The sequence below is a fragment of the Zingiber officinale genome, chromosome 3A, assembly GCF_018446385.1.
Source record: "Zingiber officinale cultivar Zhangliang chromosome 3A, Zo_v1.1, whole genome shotgun sequence".
Classification (NCBI taxonomy): Eukaryota; Viridiplantae; Streptophyta; class Magnoliopsida; order Zingiberales; family Zingiberaceae; genus Zingiber; species Zingiber officinale.
Window position 1 is genome coordinate 128,745,718 of NC_055990.1, and position 21,762 is coordinate 128,767,479.

A 21,762-nucleotide genomic window follows, 5' to 3' on the forward strand; every position below is an offset into this window, starting at 1 on the left:
AGATTTAGATGCAGATCAAAACTAACTAAAAGAACCCTTGGGTTGCCTCCCAAGAAGCGCTTGTTTAAGGTCTTTAGCTCGACCAAACTTTATCATTCGCTTCTTTTTCTCGCCCTTGGAGGACAGATATACTTTTCATTTTTGTTGGGAGATCTTCTCCCAACATCCTCCACCTCATTGTCTTCTTCATTTGGTGGCCTTCCATGAGGATGGAAATTCCATTCCTCAAGTTTATAAATGCTTGACCTGCTACAAGCATTTAAAAGAGACGAGACATGGTTAGAGATATTAGATAAATCATATTCCAACTTTTCCTTACCAATTACCAAAGAAAGCTTATGATTTTTGACATCAATTATAGCTCCAGCTGTAGCAAGGAAAGGTCTTCCTAATATGATAGGAATCCTAGGGTCCTCTTCCATGTCCAACACGACAAAATCTGTGGGAATAACATTCCCATCCACCTCTACTGGCACATCTTCTATAATACCCAAAGGGTACCTGCAGGAATGATCGGCAAGTTGAAGTGCCATAGTAGTAAGTTTAATGTTTTTGAGACCTAATTTATTACAAAATGAGTAAGGAATGAGGATAACACTCGCCCCCAAGTCACAGAAAGCTTTTTCAAAAAATTCTTTTCCTATGTTGCAAGGGATATAAAAACTCCCTGGGTCCTTCAGTTTTGGAGAAGTGTTCTTCTCAAAAATAGCACTACATTCCTCACTAAGCGCAATGGTCTCGACCTCTCCTCTTCTTCTCTTGTTTGACATGAGATCCTTCAGGAATTTGGCAAATCTAGGCATTTGCAGAATAGCATCGATAAGAGGTACCTCTACACAAATTTCCTTAACTTTTTCTAGAAACTTGCCAAATTCTTCATCTTTCTTGAGCATTATAAGTCTTTAAGGAAAAGGGACAGCTTTGCTCTGATGGCTCAGTGGAAGAGTTTCTTCAACCTCAATGGTACTCTCCTCATTAGCTTGAATATGATTTGATATAGGAGGAGAGAGCTCTTCTTCTTTTTGTATCCCTTTTAAAGCAGTCACTTGGGAGTCTCCCAAGGTCCGTCCGCTCCTAAGCTCAATCCTATTGCAATGCTCCATAGGATTCACATCAGGTTTTCCTGGAAGTTGTCCTGGTGCTCTGGATGATGAGGAAGCTAGTTGGGCAATTTGACTATCCTGGATCTTTTGATGCTTTTCAGAATTATCCATTCTCTGGATGAGCTTTGCTATATCTTGCTTCATTTCATTCTGACCTAAGATAATTTCTTTAAGCATCTTTTCAACATTTGACTTTGGTAAGCCTTGAGAAGATAGATGTTGAAAATTTTGTTGCCCAGCTTGAAAATTTGGTCTTGCCCCCATGGATGGTCCTTGATCTTGATTGTTTCTGTAAGAAAAATTTGGATGACTCTTCCATCCAGGGTTATAAGTATTTGAGTATGGGTTGTTCTGCCTTTGATTGTAACTCATGATTGCATCACATTGTTCAAGTTGATTGATTTGTGCAGTGATAGCTCCCAATGGACATGAGTCATTTGAATGCTCTGAACTCCCACATACTTCACAAGATGTACTAATAGCATTGACCATATTAGCACTAGTCCCCATATTCTCAAATTTCTTTGTAAGAGCATCCAATTTTGCAGACAAAAGAGTGACTGCATCTACATCAAACTTCCCTGATGCTTTAATTGTTGGGTTTACAGAGGAATAGCCTCCACTTCTTTCATTTGCCCATTGATGATGATTTTGTGCTACACTTTCAATGATTTCTTCGGCTTCATCTAAGCTTTTGTTCATAAGTGCCCCTCCAGCAGCTGAATCAAGGGACACTTTGGTATGATAATTGATACCATTATAAAAAGTATGCAACACTAACCATCTTTCCAACCCATGATGTGGGCATTGTCTGAGCATACTATTATATCTATCCCATGCTTCAAAAAGAGATTCTGAGTCAGTTTGCTTGAAGCTTGCAATTAAATTCCTCATATGAGCTGTTTTGCTTGGTGGATAGAACTTATCAAGAAACTGTTGCTCACACTGCTCCCAAGTGGTGATGCTATTAGGGGCCAAAGAATTCAGCCATTGCTTTGCCCTATCTCTTAGAGAAAACCCAAATAACAATAATCTAACTGCATCTGAAGGAACTCCATTCATTTTCATGGTACCACATATTTCATAAAAGACCTCTAAGTGTTGATTAGGGTCCTCATGAGGTCCTCCACCGAATTGGTTCTGCTGCACCATAGATATGATTGCGGGTTTGATCTCAAAGTTATTAGCTTCCACTGAAGGTCTTGAAATACTAGATCGAAAACCTCTCGCATAGGGTGCTGCATAATCCTTAAGTGGTCTATTCGCCATGTTCAAATGTTCCTGTTCTTCAATTTGCCTTTGCAGAATTCTTCTTTTATGGAAAGTTCTATCAATCTCAGGGTCAAAAGGAAAGAATTCCCCTGCAAAGTTAGATCTTCGCATACACAAGAACAGGATAGCAGATGGCAATTCGACACAAAAAGAAAAATAGAAGGATCAAAAATGCAGAATTGAATTTGTACAAAAAGAATTAACAAGAAGTGAAAGTTATACAAGAAAGTAAAAACAGAAATCTACTGATCAGTTACAACTATGCAATATGAAAGGAAAACAAATGTTATGTTTAGTCTAACTCAATTGATAATTCCTAATGTTATAGCGCAGTCCCCGGCAACGGCGCCAAAAACTTGTTACGCTCCGCAAGTGTACGGAAATGTCGCAAGTAATATAAAAGATTATCGTATCCACAGGGACTGGAATAAGCACTAGAAATGTCTCAATGCGAATTAGCTAAACAACTATCCAATCGTTTCAAAAGCAAAGTAAAGGTAAACAAATCTAATCTTAAAGATCAACAAACAAGAGTCTAGTGTTTTGGGTTATGATAAAGGGAGATTCTAGGAGTTTCGGTTTCTTTGTAAGATTTCTTGAATGTAAATGGTTCACCAATTCTTATCCCTCAATTGCCAAACATGTAGAAAGTTGCCGGTTCTCTCTTGCAATAGACAACCGGCTAAGGACTGAGAAATGTATCTAAGTAGGATTAATTAGACATGAACCTACATTGTCCTTACACAGAAGCGCACCTATTACTATGCCTTCCTCGGATATCAACATAGAAGCCCACAACTCATTAATCTATCAAGATACAAGAAACTAATCACAAGATCCATCCTACTCTCTTGAATATTCCCATTTCCTCTTCAAGATTATCTCTCAAACGTCCTTACACGGGCTTGCACCTGTCACGTGGATCCCTCGGATGATCGAGTGAGAGTTTATCTTTACAAAGTCCACAAGAAATCCAAACAATCAATCAAGAATGAGAATTAAGCACAAATCACCATTAATCATTCAAGATCTAATTGATACAAGCAAGTCAATGTCATTGAAACAAGAAAATGGCAAATCCATTAGAGATTACATCAATCCATCATACAAATACTCCCTTAATCCTAGAATACAAGATCTACTCCATGAATCGAGGAAGAAAACCCGAAGAAATAGAGAATACAAGCATTTCTTAAATCCCCAATCCAAGAAATCAAGAAGAGGGGGAAAGAGAAAACTTATCTACGAAGAAGCCTCGTCTTCGGATCCAATCCTCGCTCTGGAGTCGAAATCGTCGAGATCTCCCTTAGAATCGCCCAGAAATCCTCCCAAGAATGGGAGGAAACCACCAAATCTTGCCTTCTCCCAAAGGGGGAGAGATCCCCTTTCAATTCATGAAGAAGGGTTTAAATAGAGGAGGGAATCGGGCGCCACACGGCCCCGTGACACGGCCGTGTGAGATTCACACGGCCATGTCCAGTTCCCTCTCTGCCAAAGCTGCACGGCCGTGTGACTCCACACGACCAGAACCCTTCTGCTCTCTGGAAATGCTACACGGCCGTGTGGTGCACACGGCCACAGCCTGCTTAGTCTCTGGAAATGCTACACGGCCATGTGGTGCACACGGCCGCAGCCTGCTTGGTCTCTGGAAATCTCACACGGCCGTGTAGATCCACACGGCCATGTAAGGCTTCTGCTCTGGTTGGCTTCAAATCTTGACACGGCCGTGCGAGGGTCACACGGCCATGTCATCTTCCTCTTCTGTTGGTGCCAAACTCCACACGGCCCGAGCTCCATACCAGTGCATGGCCGTGTGAGGTACACGACCCGGTGCTTTCTCCCTTTGTTTCCTCCAATGCATGCCCAAAGATGTAGATTCTTCACCAAATCGACTCCTGTGTACAGAAAATGCACAAAAAGCAGATCTCCGAACCAAAAGAGTAAATATGCTAAAAGGAAAGCTGGAAGTATAAAAATGCATAGATCAAGCATGCTCAAAATATGTAAATGTGCATAAAAACATGCATAAAAGAGTATATAATCTACGCACATCAACCACCAACCACCTTCTTCTCCTCCTAGCTAGGTTCGGCCACAAAGAAAGAAGCTTCACCAAGGAAGAAAATCAAAACACTAACCAAGCTCCAAGAGATGCTCGCTTCCTCTCCTTCTTCTTCTTCTCTAAGTAGTATCCGGTCACCACAAGAGCTCCAAGGAAAGAGAGGGGTTCGGCCACCACAAGAGGAAGAGAGGAAGAGAGGGAAAGGATGGCCGGCCACACCGAGGAACAAAAGAGGGAGAGAAATAATAGAGGTTGTCTCTCATGAAGGCACCCTCACCCATTCTTTTATATTTCTTGGCCTAGGCAAATTAGGAAATTTAATTACAATAAAATTTCTTTAATTTCCTTGACATGATTTAATTGAGAAAAATAAAATAAAATTTCCCCAATTAAATTCAAGTGGCCGGCCACATCATGAAGAACAAATTGGACAAGTTTCAATCAACAATTAAAACTTCCTAATTTGTTTCCGGAAATTTTAAAATTAAAATTTCTCTTCAAAAATCTCTTCATGGTTGATAAAAAGAAATTTCCATAATTTTAATTTTACAACATGTGAATAATTTTTAAAGAGAAAATAAAATATCTCACCAATCTACAAATAAGGAAAGAGATCTAATCTCTTTCTTTAATCTATTGTAGATCTTTTACAAGAGAGATATTTTAATTTTAATTCTCTTTAATAAATTATATCTTCCACATAATAAAAATTAAAATTAAATTTCTTTTTTAATTTAATTTGGCCGGCCCCCACTAGCTTGGGTTCAAGCTAGGGCCGGCCACCCAATCTTATACCTAGGCCGGCCCTAGCTTGCTAGCTTGGCCGACCCCCTATTGGTGGGTATAGAAGGTGGGTATAGGTGGGTATAGTACTCTATAACTAAGAGGCTACGATAGGGACCGAGAGGAGGAATTGGTTTTGGTCTTCTGATAAAATTAAGCATCCCGTGTTCGCCCCGAACACACAACTTAATTTTATCAATAATAATTCATTCCACTAGAGAACTATTATTGAACTACCGCACCAATCCCAAATTACATTTTTGGGCTCCTTCTTATTATGAGTGTGTTAGTCTCCCTGTGTTTAAGATATCGAATGTCCACTAATTAAGTGAGTTACTGACAACTCATTTAATTAATATCTTAGTCCAAGAGTAGTACCACTCAACCTTATCGTCATGTCGGACTAAGTCCACCTGCAGGGTTTAACATGACAATCCTTATGAGCTCCTCTTGGGGACATTATCAACCTAGTATCTCTAGGACACAGTTTCCTTCTATAATCAACAACACACACTATAAGTGATACAATTTCCCAACTTATCGGGCTTATTGATTCATCGAACTAAATCTCACCCATTGATAAATTAAAGAAATAAATATCAAATATATGTGCTTGTTATTATATCAGGATTAAGAGCACACACTTCCATAATAACCGAGGTCTTTGTTTTTTATAAAATCAGTATAAAAGAAACGACCTCAAATGGTCCTACTCAATACACTCTAAGTGTACTAGTGTAATTATACAGTCAAGATAAACTGATACCTAATTACACTACGACCTTCTAATGGTTTGTTCCTTTCCATTTTGGTCGTGAGCTACTGTTTATAATTTATAAGGTACTGATAACATCATCTTCTGCATGTGACACCACATACTATGTTATCTACAGTATAAATTAATTGAACAACTACAACTAAATGTAGACAATTTGACCAAATGTGATTCTTTATTCATAATGAATGTTTACAAAGCTTAGGCTTTCAGTATACACTCCAACAAGCATGTGCTACTTGAATAGGTTGCTGCTCCACAACTTCTTGTGGTGTAACAAAATCCTGATCCACAACATCTTGTGATACCTGTTTAATTCCCATCACGGCTTCGGTACTAGTTTGCGTATCTTGAACTTCTTCAAGATCAACTTCACTCCCACTAGTTTTTCTAGAAATAAACTCCATTTCTAGAAAGACATCATTTTTGGCAACAAACACTTTACCTTGTGTGGGATTATAGAAGCAATATCCCTTTGTTTCCTTAGGATATCCTATAATATAGCACTTGTCCGATTTAGGTCCTGGTTTATCTAAGACTAGTCGTCAAACGTAAGCCTCACAATCCCAAATCTTCATAAAAGACATCTTGGGACTCTTCCCTATCCATATCACATATGGTGTCTTTATGACAGCCTTAGATGGAACTCGGTTAAGTGTAAAAGTGGTTATCTCTAGAGCATGCCCCCAAAAGGAAGTAGGAATATCTGTATGACTCATCATCGATCGTACCACATCTAATAAGGTACGATTCCTCCTTTCTGATACACCATTCCATTGTGGTATTCCAGGTGGAGTGAGTTGAGATATGATCCCACACTCAACGAGATGGTCATGAAACTCTTGACTAAGGTATTCCCCACCTAGATCTGATCGAAGCATCTTAATACTCTTACTAAGTTGGTTTTGTACTTCATTCTTGAATTCTTTAAACTTTTTAAAGGATTCTGACTTGTGGCTCATCAGATACACATAGCCGTATCTACAGAAATCATCAGTGAAGGTAATGAAGTAATGATAACCTCCTCTAGCTACTATTTTAAAAGAGCCACATACATCAGTATTTATGAGTTCTAACAGATCATTAGCCCTTTCGTCGAGTCCACTAAATGAAGTCTTTGTCATCATGCCTTGAAGACAAGATTCACATGCCTCATATGATTCAAAATCAAATGAGTCCAAAATTCCATCCTTATGGAGTTGGGATATGCAACTCTCATTTATGTGAACTAAGCGATAATGTTAGAGATATGTTTGATTCAAATCATTAGACTTGAACCATTTGATATTTATGTTATAGATTGGATTGTTATAGTCTAGAACATAGAGTCCATTCACAAGACGTGCACTACAATAAAATATTTCATTGAAATAAACAGAACAACATTTGTCCTTTATTACAAATGAAAAACTTTTCTTATCCAAACAAGAAATAGAGATAATGGTCTTAGTTATGGTAGGCACAGAACAACACTCTTTAAGTTCTAAAACAAGCCAAGCAGGCAAAGATAAGGAATATGTTCCTACTGCGACAATAGCAACTCTTGTACCATTGCCTACTCGTAGGTCCACTTCGCCCTTTCTCAATGTTCTACTATTTCTCTTCCGCTACACATTAGTATAAATGTGTGATGCACACTCAGTATCTAATACCCGTGAAGAAGTAATAGATAGATTGACTTTTATAACATATATACCTGAGGCAGAAGTCTCACTTCTCTTCCTTTTCAGTTCCTCTAGGTATAACTTGCAGTTTCTCTTCCAGTGTCCGGTGTCACCGTAGTGGAAGCAGGTACCTTCCTTAGCAACCCCCACCTTTGGGTTTCAGTGCATGAGTCTTGCCCTTTCCTTTGGCTTGGGTCTTACCCTTACTTTTAGGCTTCCACTTGCCTTTGCCCTTAGACACCATCAAAATGGAACCAGGCTTTGCCTTCTTAAGGTTGAGTTCAGTAGTTCTCAACATGCTCAACATCTCAAGCAGTGATTTGTCAATTTCATTCATGTTGTAGTTCACGACAAATTGACTATAACTATCAGGCAACGACTGCAAGATAAGATCAGTGGCCAATTCTTGGCCTAGTGGAAATCCCAACCTTTGTAGATTCTCCACATTCCCGATCATTTTAAGCACATATGGTCCTACGAGACTTCCTTCTTGCATTCTGCATTGAAACAGTGCTTTAGAGATCTCAAATCTCTCATGCCTTGCTTGTCCTTGATATAGTTTTCTAAGGTGTTCAACCATATCATAAACATCCATGTTCTCATGTTTATTCTAAAGCTTAGAGTTCATGGTGGCGAGCATAAGGCATGATACATCTAATGCATCATCTTGATATTTATTGTAAGCATCCCTATTAGTTCTAGTGGCAGTAGCAGGGGGTACTTCAGGAATAGGCTGCTCTAGGATGTACTATTTTTCTTTCGATCTTGCTTGAGAACTATTCTCATGTTTCTATACCAGTCTAGGAAATTAGCTCCATTGAGCTTGTCCTTATCAAGGATAGATCACAGAGATAGTGTCTTCTATGTACTATATGACATGGTGGTCTACAATAATAAAATGCAGAGAAGTATCATACTCAGATCATTTAATTAGGCCTTTAATTAAATGATTCTCCCACTAAATTCTAAAGCTTAATAGGAGGAAGTCACTACTAGCTCTAAACCCAATAGCAAAGACATTCAAGTGGGACAAGATCCACATTATACCTCATCTTGAGTTAGCTTTAGCTAATCACCCAAGACTTGTATAAATTAGGTAGGCAACGTGTACCAATTGGACAAGATCCATATTATATACCTTATCTTGAGTTAGCTTTGGCTAATCGCCCAAGACTTAGTACAATTTAAGTAGACAACGTTTACCAATTACATCCTATGTAACTCTTGTATCTATAGGTGAACAAGACTATTTGTTCATTTTCCCTTCTTATGAAATCCATACTATTACTCATCTTGAGTTAGCTTTGGCTAATCACCCAAGATTAGTACAATATGATTTACATTTTATGGGATATGCCTCTAAGTTCTCAACTTAGTTAGGTCACACCCAAAGTCCAATAGTCGGATATCACAATTGTCCAGTCGCACTCAACCAAGATAAAATGAGTCACTTTGCTTCAGCAAACCTGACTACAAATGATCGAGGTAGTAGTGAGTACCAAACTTTGGTTGGCATATGTAAAGGACCTAATTATGATAGCTACACATGCATCACATACATTCATGGCATATCATGGCATATATCAACATATACACAAATTTAAATGTGGCATGGTTATAGTCCCCATAAACTATGATCTTCTCAAGCCAATGAGAAGAGCGATAAGTCAACCTAGGTCCAAGCCGCTTCTCCAAGCGCTTCCTTGGTTGTCGTGTGTTGTTGTTCTTCCTTTTTCACCCGTCTTCCAGAAGACTAACTCTTTCTAATTTTTTTACATTACAAAATCTAAAGAAACTCGAGTGTAATCTAATTACAACAAGAATAAAAGGGATAAAGGCACGACACGCATGCCGTATTATGAATTACGACATTACGCACATCTGATCACATTTGGGTTAAAGGGCCATAACCATGCACCGTGTCATATATATTCACAATATTCTTATGACATAAATTTACTATGATTTCAACAAATAAATTATGAGCCGTAACGCCACGGCGGTCCCACTGTTTTTATACATTACAATTTTGCATACTCATTTTATGAGTTGTTGCTTTACCCGAGACCCTACTGTAACGCCCGCCCTTCCAGGTAGCACTAAGGCCACCCCGGAGGGACGGACGTCACTGAAACATAGACATCAATTATACTAATGCATATGGATTCATGGCAGCGGAAGAACTTATTCAAAATTTTTTTCTTTTATCATATGCATTTAGTTTACTTATCATGGCATGTGAATCAAAGCATACTGAACATTATCATCATATCATCATTATTCTAACATGAGTAACATATCATAAGTGTATGAAATACTAGCTGAAATCATCAGCATAAGCATAGGTCCAACATTGTTCACATGCATAACTTAGATAATTCAAAGAAACTTAAATAGATCTATCCACCAGCACTTCCACACACATCTTCCTTGCCTTTCCTGCTCTGCTCCCCTTAAACAATCCATTCCTTGCCTTTATCTGCAGTACAAGGAAAACGTGTAGCTATAAGCCAAAGGCTTAGTGAGATCCTTGCCTACCCATAAATCCGAAAAACACATAACATAACATAACATGTAGAAAACATAGCATAGCATAACATAGCATGGAGAGTCATAACATAGAACATATCTTATCATGTAAAAACCATAACAACTCATAGCATAACATGAGGGAAAGCAGAACATAATATATCATATCACATAAGGAGCATAACATATCAAAGTCTATCATGTGAGTGTATATCATGATTCATATCACATTCTATAAGCACATATCATGAAGCCTATCATATCATATAAACATGTATCATAACTCATACCTGTTCATAAGGGTGCATAAACATAATTTCATAAATATGTGCATGTAGATGCAATATGTATATTTTTAAAACATGTATCATGGAATGCACATATGCATCATACTTCTTTCAAAACATATAGTATACATACTTGAATATCATATCATCATTATCATGAGAAGGGCCCTGGCTTGTACCACATGTAAACATAAATGCGCGCAATCCCTAGGACAGGGTAGCTAGCCCCGAACCTACTAGGGATCTAGGTCCGTTCATAGTCCGTCGACCTAGGGGCGTACTGAGGAGCCCATCCCTTAATGAGGTCCGTTCATAGTCCGTCGACCCCAGGGCGCTTATGGAGCCCACCCTTGGTACAAGCCATACAAAGTAAAATATCATGCATATCATATCTCATCATATCATACATGTCATAATTCTTGTCATATCATTAAGAGAGCTCTTGATCCCAACTTAAGGGAAGCATCTCTTTACCATAGCATGAAGAGTGCTCTTGATCCCAACTTAAGGGAAGCAACTCTTTTCCATAACATGAAGAGTGCTCTTGGTCCCAGCTTAAGGGAAGCAACTCTTTAGGCTTTTCTTCTTACATAAGCCATTCATACATGCATTATGAAACATAACATGTTCTTATCATAACATAAAGCATAACATGTCATTTTCATATCATCAAACATGGCATATTATCTCATGAACTTAGCATACATATCATGAACATGGCATATCATATCATGAGTCTAGCATATCATATCATTAACATGGCATATCATGTCATAAGTCTATCATGTCATATCATAAACATGTCACATCTTATCATAAGACATAGAAATGCAACATATCATAAAGCATGAAAGCTTACTCCACTTATATATCAAAGACTACATATCATGAAAATGCCTAAGCATGTTTGGTTAGGTTTAAACTCTTTCCTAACCCAATTTATCCATCTTGGCCGAACCATATCAGTAGGTTTCATCCTCATTTCATTCCATATTAAGCATAGAACTTACCCACATAACATGTAAAACTTAATCTAAGCACATACAAGGTAATATACTTCATGAATAAGCATGTTTGAGTTCAAAACTCTAACCTTAACCCATTTATCTCAATTTGGAAAAAACATATCAGTAGGGTTCTTATATCATTTGGTTCCATATGAAGCATAAAACTTATCCACATAGCATGTAAACTTGATCTAAGCACATACAAGGCAATGTATTTCATGAATAAGCATGTTTGAGTTCAAAACTCTAACCTTAACCCATTTATCTCAATTTGGACAAAACATATCAGTAGGGTTCTTATATCATTTGGTTCCATATGAAGCATAAAACTTATCCACATAGCATGTAAACTTGATCTAAGCACATACAAGGCAATATACTTCATGAATAAGCATGTTTGAGTTCAAAACTCTAACCTTAACCCATTTATCTCAATTTGGACAAAACATATCAGTAGGGTTCTTATATCATTTGGTTCCATATGAAGCATAAAACTTATCCACATAGCATGTAAACTTGATCTAAGCACATACAAGGCATTGTACTTCATGAATAAGCATGTTTGAGTTCAAAACTCTAACTCTAACCCATTTATTTCAATTTGGCCGAAACATATCAGTAGGGTTTCATGTCTTTTTATCCCTTAGGAAGCATGAAACTTAAACATGTAGCATGCACATTTAATCTAAGTACCTATAGAATATTGTACAAGTACTTACAAGGAACCATACTTCATGAATAAGCCTATTTGAGTTCAAAACTCTAACCCTAACCCTTTTATTTTCATTTGGCCGAATCATATCAGTAGAGTTCCATATCATTTTATTCCATAAGAAGCATAAAACTTAAACTTATAACAAGCCCATTTAATCTAAGAGCCTACAAGGTATTGTACTTCATGTTCTAAGCATATTTGAGTTCAAAAACTTAAACCCTAACCCATTTATTCAATTTGGCCAACCATATCAGTAGGGTTTACTACCATTTCATTCCATATGAAGCATAAAAACCTTAGTTATAAACATGTAAAAATTCATACATCACAAAGAGGTACAACTAGTATGGTTTCTAACTAAAATTCTTGACCTAAAGCCTTATAATCAATTTGGCCGAACCATATAGATAGGTTTCTTTTTTTTTTCTTCACAACATGAAGAATGAAGACTAAACTAACAACATATGAAATTCATATATCATAGAGTAGAAATTTAAGCATGTGATCAAGGAAAAACTTGTTCTAGATCCTTTCTTCTATCCTTGGCCGAATCATGCAACAAGTTCTAAATTTCTTTTTTTTTTTTATAACATGAAGCATCTCTTATCACTTGTTAACCCTAAGTGACTACCTATTCTTTATCTTGACCATCTTCTTTCAAGAAAAGTTTTAGAGTTTCGAAAGAGAAAAACATTCTAAAAACCGAAACTACTTGTACTGCAGTGAGGGGATACTCACATCCTTGCGCTTGTTTTCCTTAGAGATTTAACCTTTTGTTGTGGATCCTTCCTAGAGAGGGGAAGCTTCCTTGCTCCTTGGTCTCGACAAGAAGAAGAAATGGGTGAAGAAGGGGCACGGTGAAGGAGGAAGGAGTAAGAGAGTGAATGAGAAAAATGCCAACTCATTTTAATTTCTTCCTTTTATTCATCATGAGAGGAGGAAGGAAAAATATATTTTTCTTCCTCCTTTCTTTTACTCTCTTCATCATTAAGAAAAGTCTAGATACATCCCTTCTTGGTGAGTAAGAAAGGAATATTCTAGAGCATCTCTTCATTAGAGAGGGAGAAGACAACTCTCACTTCTCCTTCTAAGAGAAGAGCCTTTTCTTCTTACATTTAATTATGGTTTCCCTCTCTTTCCCAACAATAATTTCTCTTGGTCTAGTGGTTATCTTATTCAGGTATCTAATGAGAGATCTAGAGTTCAAGTCCTAGACCTTATGTATTTTTATTTCTATTTTATTTATTTAAGTGTTCGGCTAGGAGGAAAAATTCAACTAAAGCATATATATATTTTTATTTATTCTTTATTCATGATAGAATATTCTAGAATTTTGCTAAGGACCCTATGGGTGTTACACCTACTACCCATAATGCCAACTATGTTTTGTTCTAAACAAAACACCTCTGGCCGAGACCTTGTTGGTCACACACCAACTATGTTTTGTTCCCAACAAAACACCCCTGGCCGAGACCTTACTGGTCACACACCAACTATGCTTTATTCCCAACAAAACACCCATTTCGGTCAAGGCTTAGGATTTGGCCGAGAAATAAAATCTAGCCAAGACTCATAGTCTAGCCGAGATTCACTCTCTTGGATGAAACCTTGTTTGGCCGAGACTCGTGAATTTTTTGTAAATCATAGTAAACCCTATCAAGTAATTTCTATATCATATATAAAAATTCTAACTTAGCATAGCCCTTCGCAAGTGGCTCTGATACCACTGTTGGGATCTAGCACGCAGAAACGCAGTGGAAAAATGCTAGATCCTCTATCCAGCAGATCCATGCGAAGGGAAGAAACATGTTCGGAAAATAATCTATGCTAAGCTACATGATAGGATTATACCTTTGTTGTGTGCCCTTCGCAATCCCGACAGTAACTTTTTCTTTGGATCCAGATCTCAGTGCGTTCAAGCGTCCGCGCTTCTATGGTATCCACATGAACATATCATTCGTTCGTCGCACGAATGAAGCCTTCAGAGAAGAACCATCTTCTTGTGTTAGAAAGAAGCATGGTTCGACCAAACATCAAGAATCGGCCATGGAAGGAGGAGGAAGAAGATGGAATCTCAAGATCACCTTTTCTCATCTAATGAAAAATAAAATCCAAAAACTTATTTATATTCATCTAATGAATACCAAGGGGTTTTGTCTCTTTGTATTCCTCTTAATGGGTTGGATTTATTATATTGGATTAACCACCATTAATCCAATAACCTAATAAGTCTAACCCATTGAGTCTAACCCATTAATCCAATGTGTCTAATTCCGATTGGACTCATTCCAATGAGTGGGTTCATTTGAGTCTAACTCAATTAGTAACCAAAAGGCCTAATCATCTCATGATTGGCTATTAGGGCTAATTACTAACACTTGGACCACTGACATGGCTATACCTTTGCAAACCTCTATATAAGTCACCTCTACCCATTCCCGGGCGCTTGGATCCGTTCCAAGCACTTGGAGTCTGATGTGTGCTAGCCAACTAGGGTATGTTAACTCAATTGCTTGCATGGCTAGATTTGGTCCACTTCGGGCACTTGGATCATTTTTGGTCATCCAAACCTCCAGGCACCTAGACCCATTCCGAGAGCTTGGAATGCCTTAAGTCTATCTTTGATTTCTTGCATAATAAAGTTAGCACAACATATATAATATGAAATATAAGTACAAAAACATTTTAGATAATCTTAGGACTGCCTGGTCCTGACTTTCAGATTTCACTGAAATCCTAGGTTAGATCGATGACTACTGTTCCCTCAATAGGGAATGTGTCCTCACCTACTCCTCTAAGGAGAGTTTATCTATTTCCAAACATTTGGTCCTCTTGACATGTTGGACTTTTTTTTCAACATCTGATCTTGTCCTTCGGGACTTCCTACTAGACTTCTGGTTAGACTTTTGCTTGGTGTCCACGACTCCTAGGGCTTATACCCGATGTCCTCGATCTACTAAGACTTCTGGTTAGTCCACTCGACCAAGACTCCTTTGCTTAGCCTACACTAGTACTTTCCTACACACTTAGTAAAGCTCGTTAGATCATAATAACCCTTAACTTTAAGTCTTTGCCAATATCAAAATACAGGTTTGATTAGCTGATACTTGTTGGTGCAGCGGAGACCGGCAAGAGGGGGGTGAATTGCTGAAAACAAAAACAAACTATACCCTCCTCGGATTTCAACTCAGAATTTAAATTAGCAACTAAATTAATGAAACAGAAAAAGAAACACGAATGGAAAAGACTCAGAGATTTAACCTGGTTACAACCAAGGAGGTTGTTAATCCAGGACAGTAGAAAAGCGTAGTAAGAAAAATCTCCTTCTCTGAAGGTGGAGAATCCTTTTACACTTTTGAAGCTCACTAGTTGCTTAGGAATTGCTAACAGATTGATTGCTTGAGTTATTCTAGAATTCCTAGCTCCAGGGGCCTTTTTATAGCTCCTGGAAAGTCTATCCCGAGGGTCCAAGGCGCCTCTAACAAGGTTTAAGGCGCCTCCAGCTCGGTCAGCGGATAAAACTTTATCCGCAGCGCAAACGGTCAAAACAGACTGTTGAAGGCGCTTTCATCAAGCCTGAAGGCGCCCTTGGAGGCGCCTTCAGCAAGGCTGGAGGTGCCTTCAAGCTGGAGGCGCCTCCAAGCCTGATGGAGGCGCCTCCAAGCTGGCAGCTCAACATTCCAGCTTGTTTCTTTGCTCCACTTTGACTTCCGACGCTCCGATCTTTTGGGTGATTGTGGCCAACCGAAATAGGGCTCACCCGAACCCAATTTCCGGCCTTCCTCGAGCAGCCTTCCGTCCCGGCTTAACGTCCCTTGAACGTCGCGCACGCTCTTCACGCCCACCGGAGTACTCTTCCGCAGCTCTCTCGTCCTTCGGACGCACCGAGCCCGTCGGCTCCCTTCCCGTGCCGTCCTTCTCGCTAGCTGCGTCTTCCGCTCGACTTCCTGTGTTCTTAAGCTCCTGCACACTCAGACACAGGGATTAAACACAGCAGGACCTAACTAACTTGGTTGATCACATCAAAACTACCACGGGGTCCAACAATCTCTCCCTTTTGATGTGCATCAACCCAAGTTCAAGTTAGGGTTAACATAGACATAAAGAGTAATTTTAAAGAAAAAATTACTAAACTAACAAGTTAAGCATAATTTTTGCAATTAGTAAAATTGCAACACTTTTTATAAAAGTAATAACAGAAATTTTAAATTTTTTCTAACTTCCCCTAAACTTGTACTTTTCTCTCCCTCTTTGATCACAGCAAAAATGGGGTTAAGAAAATATGAAACAAATAACTTAAGTTAAGTGAAATGTATAGAATTTTTAAAAAAAATTCTAAGTTAAAAATGAATTCCAAAAAAACATTTCTATGTTACTCAAAAAAATTAATCTTCTAAGTCAAATTTTTGAATTTTCAGAAAAAAATTTTCTAAGAAAAAAATTTCTCAGTCAAAATGAATTTTTCTAAAAAAAATTTCTAAGTCAAATTTTTAAATTTTCAGAAAAAATTTTCTACCTTAATATTAATTATTAAAAAAAATTCTAAGTCAAAATGAATTTTTCCCAAAAGAAATTCTAAGTCAAATTTTTGAATTTTCAGAAAAAAATTTCTAAGTCAATAAAAAATTTCATAGTCAATAATTTTTTTTTTTTAAATTTTCACAATCTGATGTTTTAGAATTTTAAAAAGATTTAAAAACTTTTAAAGCATTATTTGATTCTAGTTTAATGCTTTTTCAAAAAAGTTAATTAAACATTTTCTTCCAATATTTTAGTTTCCAGGTCGTGGCGAGGCACTAGGCCTTCTTGGTTATTGGAGCAACAACCACTTCCTTAGACAAAGCTTCCATAAAGAATTTCAATGTTTAATTCTCTCACTTTAAGCTTTTAATTTTTGAAAAATTAATTAAGCACAGATTTTGGAACCCAATAGAGGTTCTTTCCTACAGGATTATTCAAAAATCTAGGGGGTACATAGTTTCTTGGTATTTTTCTAAGTTGACCTTGATGCTTCCTTATATACTAATTTAATTTACCATAAGTTCTAATTTTTGACTTTGGAAATTTCTTTAAGCATGCATCATTTTTCAATTTTTCAATTTCTAATTTTAAATTTTCATTTTCTGATTTTATATGATCATACATTTCTAACGGGCATGCCCTTGCTAAGTTCAACTTTAGTTCAGCATTCTCTTTTTCTAATTGATCTAACTCTTTAGAAAGAGACTTGATAAATTTGAAAGATTGAGTTGGGGTTAGATTGCGTACCTTACTTACCTAGTCTGGTGACGCTCCCCCTTCACTGCTGCTTTCTTCTTCTGATGTTCCTCCCCCTTCATCGATGCTCATCTCTGAGCTGGACGTTTCTTCTTTCTGATGGTTGGCCATTAGTGCTAGTCCCAAGAATTCTTCGACTTCCGATTCGGAGGATGACGAATCTGACCAAGTAGCCTTCAGATTCTTGTGCTTGGAGGGTTCTGGTTTCTTGTATTTTGGCTTTGCCTTTTCTTTCTCCTTTCTCTTTAGCTTTGGACAGTCATCTTTGATGTGTCCCTCTTCGTTGCAGTTGTAGCAGTGAACCGTCCTCTTCTTTCGATGATGCCTCTGCGATTTAAATTTATTAGTACTAAAAAACTTATTGAAGCGTCTTACCAGTAGTGCCGCTTCGGATTCGTCGACTGAGGCTTCGGAGTCAGAACTGTTCATCTTTGCCTTTAAGGCAATGTTCTGGCTTGTCTTCTCTGCTCCGTTGGGTTCTGAAACTCGAGATTCGTGAGTTCAAAAGTTGAAAATAATTGTTCTAACGTACTTACCTCGAGGTTCTTAGAGATGTAGTACGCATCTACTAAGGAGGCCCACTCTGGAGTTCTCGGGAAGACATTGAGCGCGTATCGGACGGAATCCCGGTTGGTTACCTCTTCTCCAAGGTTCGTTAGTTGCGTTATTAGCTCCTTGATTCTCGCTTGGAGTTGCGCTACCTTCTCGCCTTGGTTCATCCGGAGGTTCGTTAACTGGTTCCGGAGGATGTCGCGCTTCGCTAGCTTCGCTTCGGAAGTACCTTCGTGTAGCTCCAGGAATTTTTCCCAGAGATCTTTCGCTGAGTCGTAGCTTCCGATCCGATTTACTTCTTGTGGTGGCAGCACGCTAAGCAGGTGGAACTCCGCCTTTCCGTTGGCGACGAAATCGGCTTGCTCCTTCTTGCTCCATGGGTTTTCTTCTTTGTCTTTCGGCGCTGCAAAACCATATTTCATTGTAATAAGAATATCAAAATCTGTTTTAAAAAATACCTCCATTTTGCGCTTCCAAGTGGCGAAGTCTCCGTCGAACTTCGGGGGATGGATGTTCGCTCCGGCCATCGTCTTGATCGTAGTGCTTCAGTTGGCGGTTAGTCCTTCTGAGGCGATCAGGCTCTGATACCACTTGTTGGTGCAGCGAAGACCGGCAAGAGGGGGGTGAATTGCTGAAAACAAAAACAAACTATACCCTCCTCGGATTTCAACTCAGAATTTAAATTAGCAACTAAATTAATGAAACAGAAAAAGAAACACGAATGGAAAAGACTCAGAGATTTAACCTGGTTACAACCAAGGAGGTTGTTAATCCAGGACAGTAGAAAAGCGTAGTAAGAAAAATCTCCTTCTCTGAAGGCGGAGAATCCTTTTACACTTTTGAAGCTCACTAGTTGCTTAGGAATTGCTAACAGATTGATTGCTTGAGTTGTTCTAGAATTCCTAGCTCCAGGGGCCTTTTTATAGCTCCTGGAAAGTCTATCCCGAGGGTCCAAGGTGCCTCCAACAAGGTTTAAGGCGCCTCCAGCTCGGTCAGCGGATAAAACTTTATCCGCAGCGCAAACGGTCAAAACAGACTGTTGAAGGCGCCTTCATCAAGCCTGAAGGCGCCCTTGGAGGCGCCTTCAGCAAGGCTGGAGGCGCCTTCAAGCTGGAGGCGCCTCCAAGCCTGATGGAGGCGCCTCCAAGCTGGCAGCTCAACATTCCAGCTTGTTTCTTTGCTCCACTTTGACTTCCGACGCTCCGATCTTTTGGGTGATTGTGGCCAACCGAAATAGGGCTCACCCGAACCCAATTTCCTGCCTTCCTCGAGCAGCCTTCCGTCCCGGCTTAACGTCCCTCGAACGTCGCACACGCTCTTCACGCCCACCGGGTTACTCTTCCGCAGCTCTCTCGTCCTTCGGACGCACCGAGCCCGTTGGCTCCCTTCCCGTGCCGTCCTTCTCGCTAGCTGCGTCTTCCGCTCGACTTCCTGTGTTCCTAAGCTCCTGCACACTCAGACACAGGGATCAAACACAGCAGGACCTAACTAACTTGGTTGATCACATCAAAACTACCACGGGGTCCAACAATACTTTGTTACGCAACCGTAAGTGCACAATTTTGTCATCAGTAGTAAAAAGGTATTAAATCCACAGGGACTAGTTATAAGCACTAGAGATGTCTCACAATGAATTAGTTAAACAATCGATAAAGGAAGTGAATGTACTGAGTAACAATTAGAAATAGAAATAGAAAAGCAAATGTAAGAAGTTGATTTTTGTAAGAGTTCTAGGAGTCCGATTTCATTGTGATATTTATCAAAGTAAGGTGACCTACCAATTCTTATCCTCAATTGTCATGCATTTGCAGGAAGTTGCCAGTTTCCTCCTGCAGAAGTCAACCAGCAAGGAACTTTTATCTATACCTCTAGTAATTTGATAGTTATGGTCTCCATGAAGTCCGTTAGCGGGGCAACCTATCACCAACGCCCCTCGGTCATACAATATAGAAGCACATCACCATTCAATCCACATAAAGTCATAGGGAATAAATGCACTCAACCAATCCACCTTGTAAGACTAGTTCCACCCTTCAAGGTGATTCCTTAGATGTCCATTAGCGGGGTAGCCTATCACTAGCGCCCCTCGGTCATACAATCTAGGGAATCTCTCTACGAGATCCACAAGTAGCACAAACATCCAATCAAGCATGGAAATCAGATCCAAACATAACAAACCACACAAGATCAAATAGATACAAAACATAACAACTTCATTGATATAGAAAATTGGCATATCCATGAGATTCTTAAATCAAATAACACCACAAATACTCTCTTTGTCCAAGAACAATGAATCTACTCCATAATGTAAAGATAGAGATCCGAAGCCAAAGAGGTCACTAACATTTCAATCCAAATCGAGAGAAGAGAATAGAAATGCTTATCTAGCGATGATGAGTGATCTTCGGAACCAATCCCTCACTTCTAGAGTTGAATCTGAGATGGAAATGGCTTAGGAATGCTGGATCACGACTAGAGAAGATGGAGATTGGCCCCAAAGTTGATCTCCCCAAAAGGGAGAGCCTCCTCCCTTTGACAAGAGGAAGAAGCTGCTTATATAGTGCAGGGCACTGGCACTACATGGCCCATGCGGCACACACAGCCCCAGCTGCTCTTCCCTCGGCCAAGGTCACATGGCCGTGTGGCCTTCACACGGCTATGTAACTCTCTGCCTCTAGTTGGCTCACACGGTCGTGTGGATCACACAGTCATGCCAATCTTTGCCTCTGGAAACCTCATACGACCGTGTGGCACACACGACCTTGGCTTGCCTCTTTTCTAAAAATGTTGCACGACCATGTGGAGAAGTTGCTTGGGTCGTGTAGATCTACATGGCCAGATTCTGGTTGTACTTGCTGGGATGACATGGTCGTGCCAATCTACACGGCCGTGTTATTCTCCTCCTCTAGCGAAGCTACATGACCTATCTGCTCCACACGACCAAGGTCATTTTCCTCCTTGCTCTTTTGACACGACCGTGTGGCTCACATGGCCAATGTTGTCTTCCCTTGCTTGTTGCCTAGATCAACCATGAACACCATTTCTTCTCCAAATTTGACTCCTAAAGATAGAAAATATACAAGAGCATATCTCTGAATAAATAAAAGTATTTATGCTGAAAGTAAGTCAAAGAGTATGAAAGTGTATAGATAAAGCATGCGTAAAATGTGTAAATGTGCGTTAAAACATGCTAAACAAGTATATATAATCTATGCACATCACACCCCCAGACTTAAACTTTTGCTTGTCCTCAAGCAAAATGCCGCAATCTAAACTCATGTGTTCTATAATGTATCATAATCTCTAGTGCACTTTCCTAACCCTATCTACAAGTTTCATTGATGAGCATGATCATGGAAATAATTCAAGTATGGCCTAAGCATAAGTTTCTTGTGCATAGTGTAATAAGTGACCCAAACTCTTTAAGTTTCAATCTTTGTCCTAGTCAAGTCATTATCCAATTGAGTTCCTAATGTTCCCGGTGATAGGAACTTACTTGCCACACACTTGGTTCATATTTCTCAATCCACCCAAGGTCTCAAAGGCGTGCTTGATATCAAGAGAAGCATAGCAGTCATTTTTCCAATAACCTAACACAGTCTCAAAGGGGTAACTTGCTAGTTTCCACTCACGATAACTATTTTTATATCCCTTATTCAATTTTTTTTAGTGATTACAAGGTGCAATACTTAAATACAAATGCACATAAGTACAGATGTTGGGATATTTCAAT

At 39.0% G+C, this 21,762-nt stretch overlaps 1 non-coding gene across 1 annotated transcript; it reads left to right on the forward strand.

The window, feature by feature from the left end:
- The first annotated feature begins 1,893 nt into the window (after positions 1-1,893).
- Positions 1,894-1,999, forward strand: LOC122054465. Its single transcript, XR_006132773.1, has one exon. It is a non-coding gene; the product is annotated as a small nucleolar RNA R71 (small nucleolar RNA).
- Positions 2,000-21,762: the final 19,763 nt, after the last annotated feature.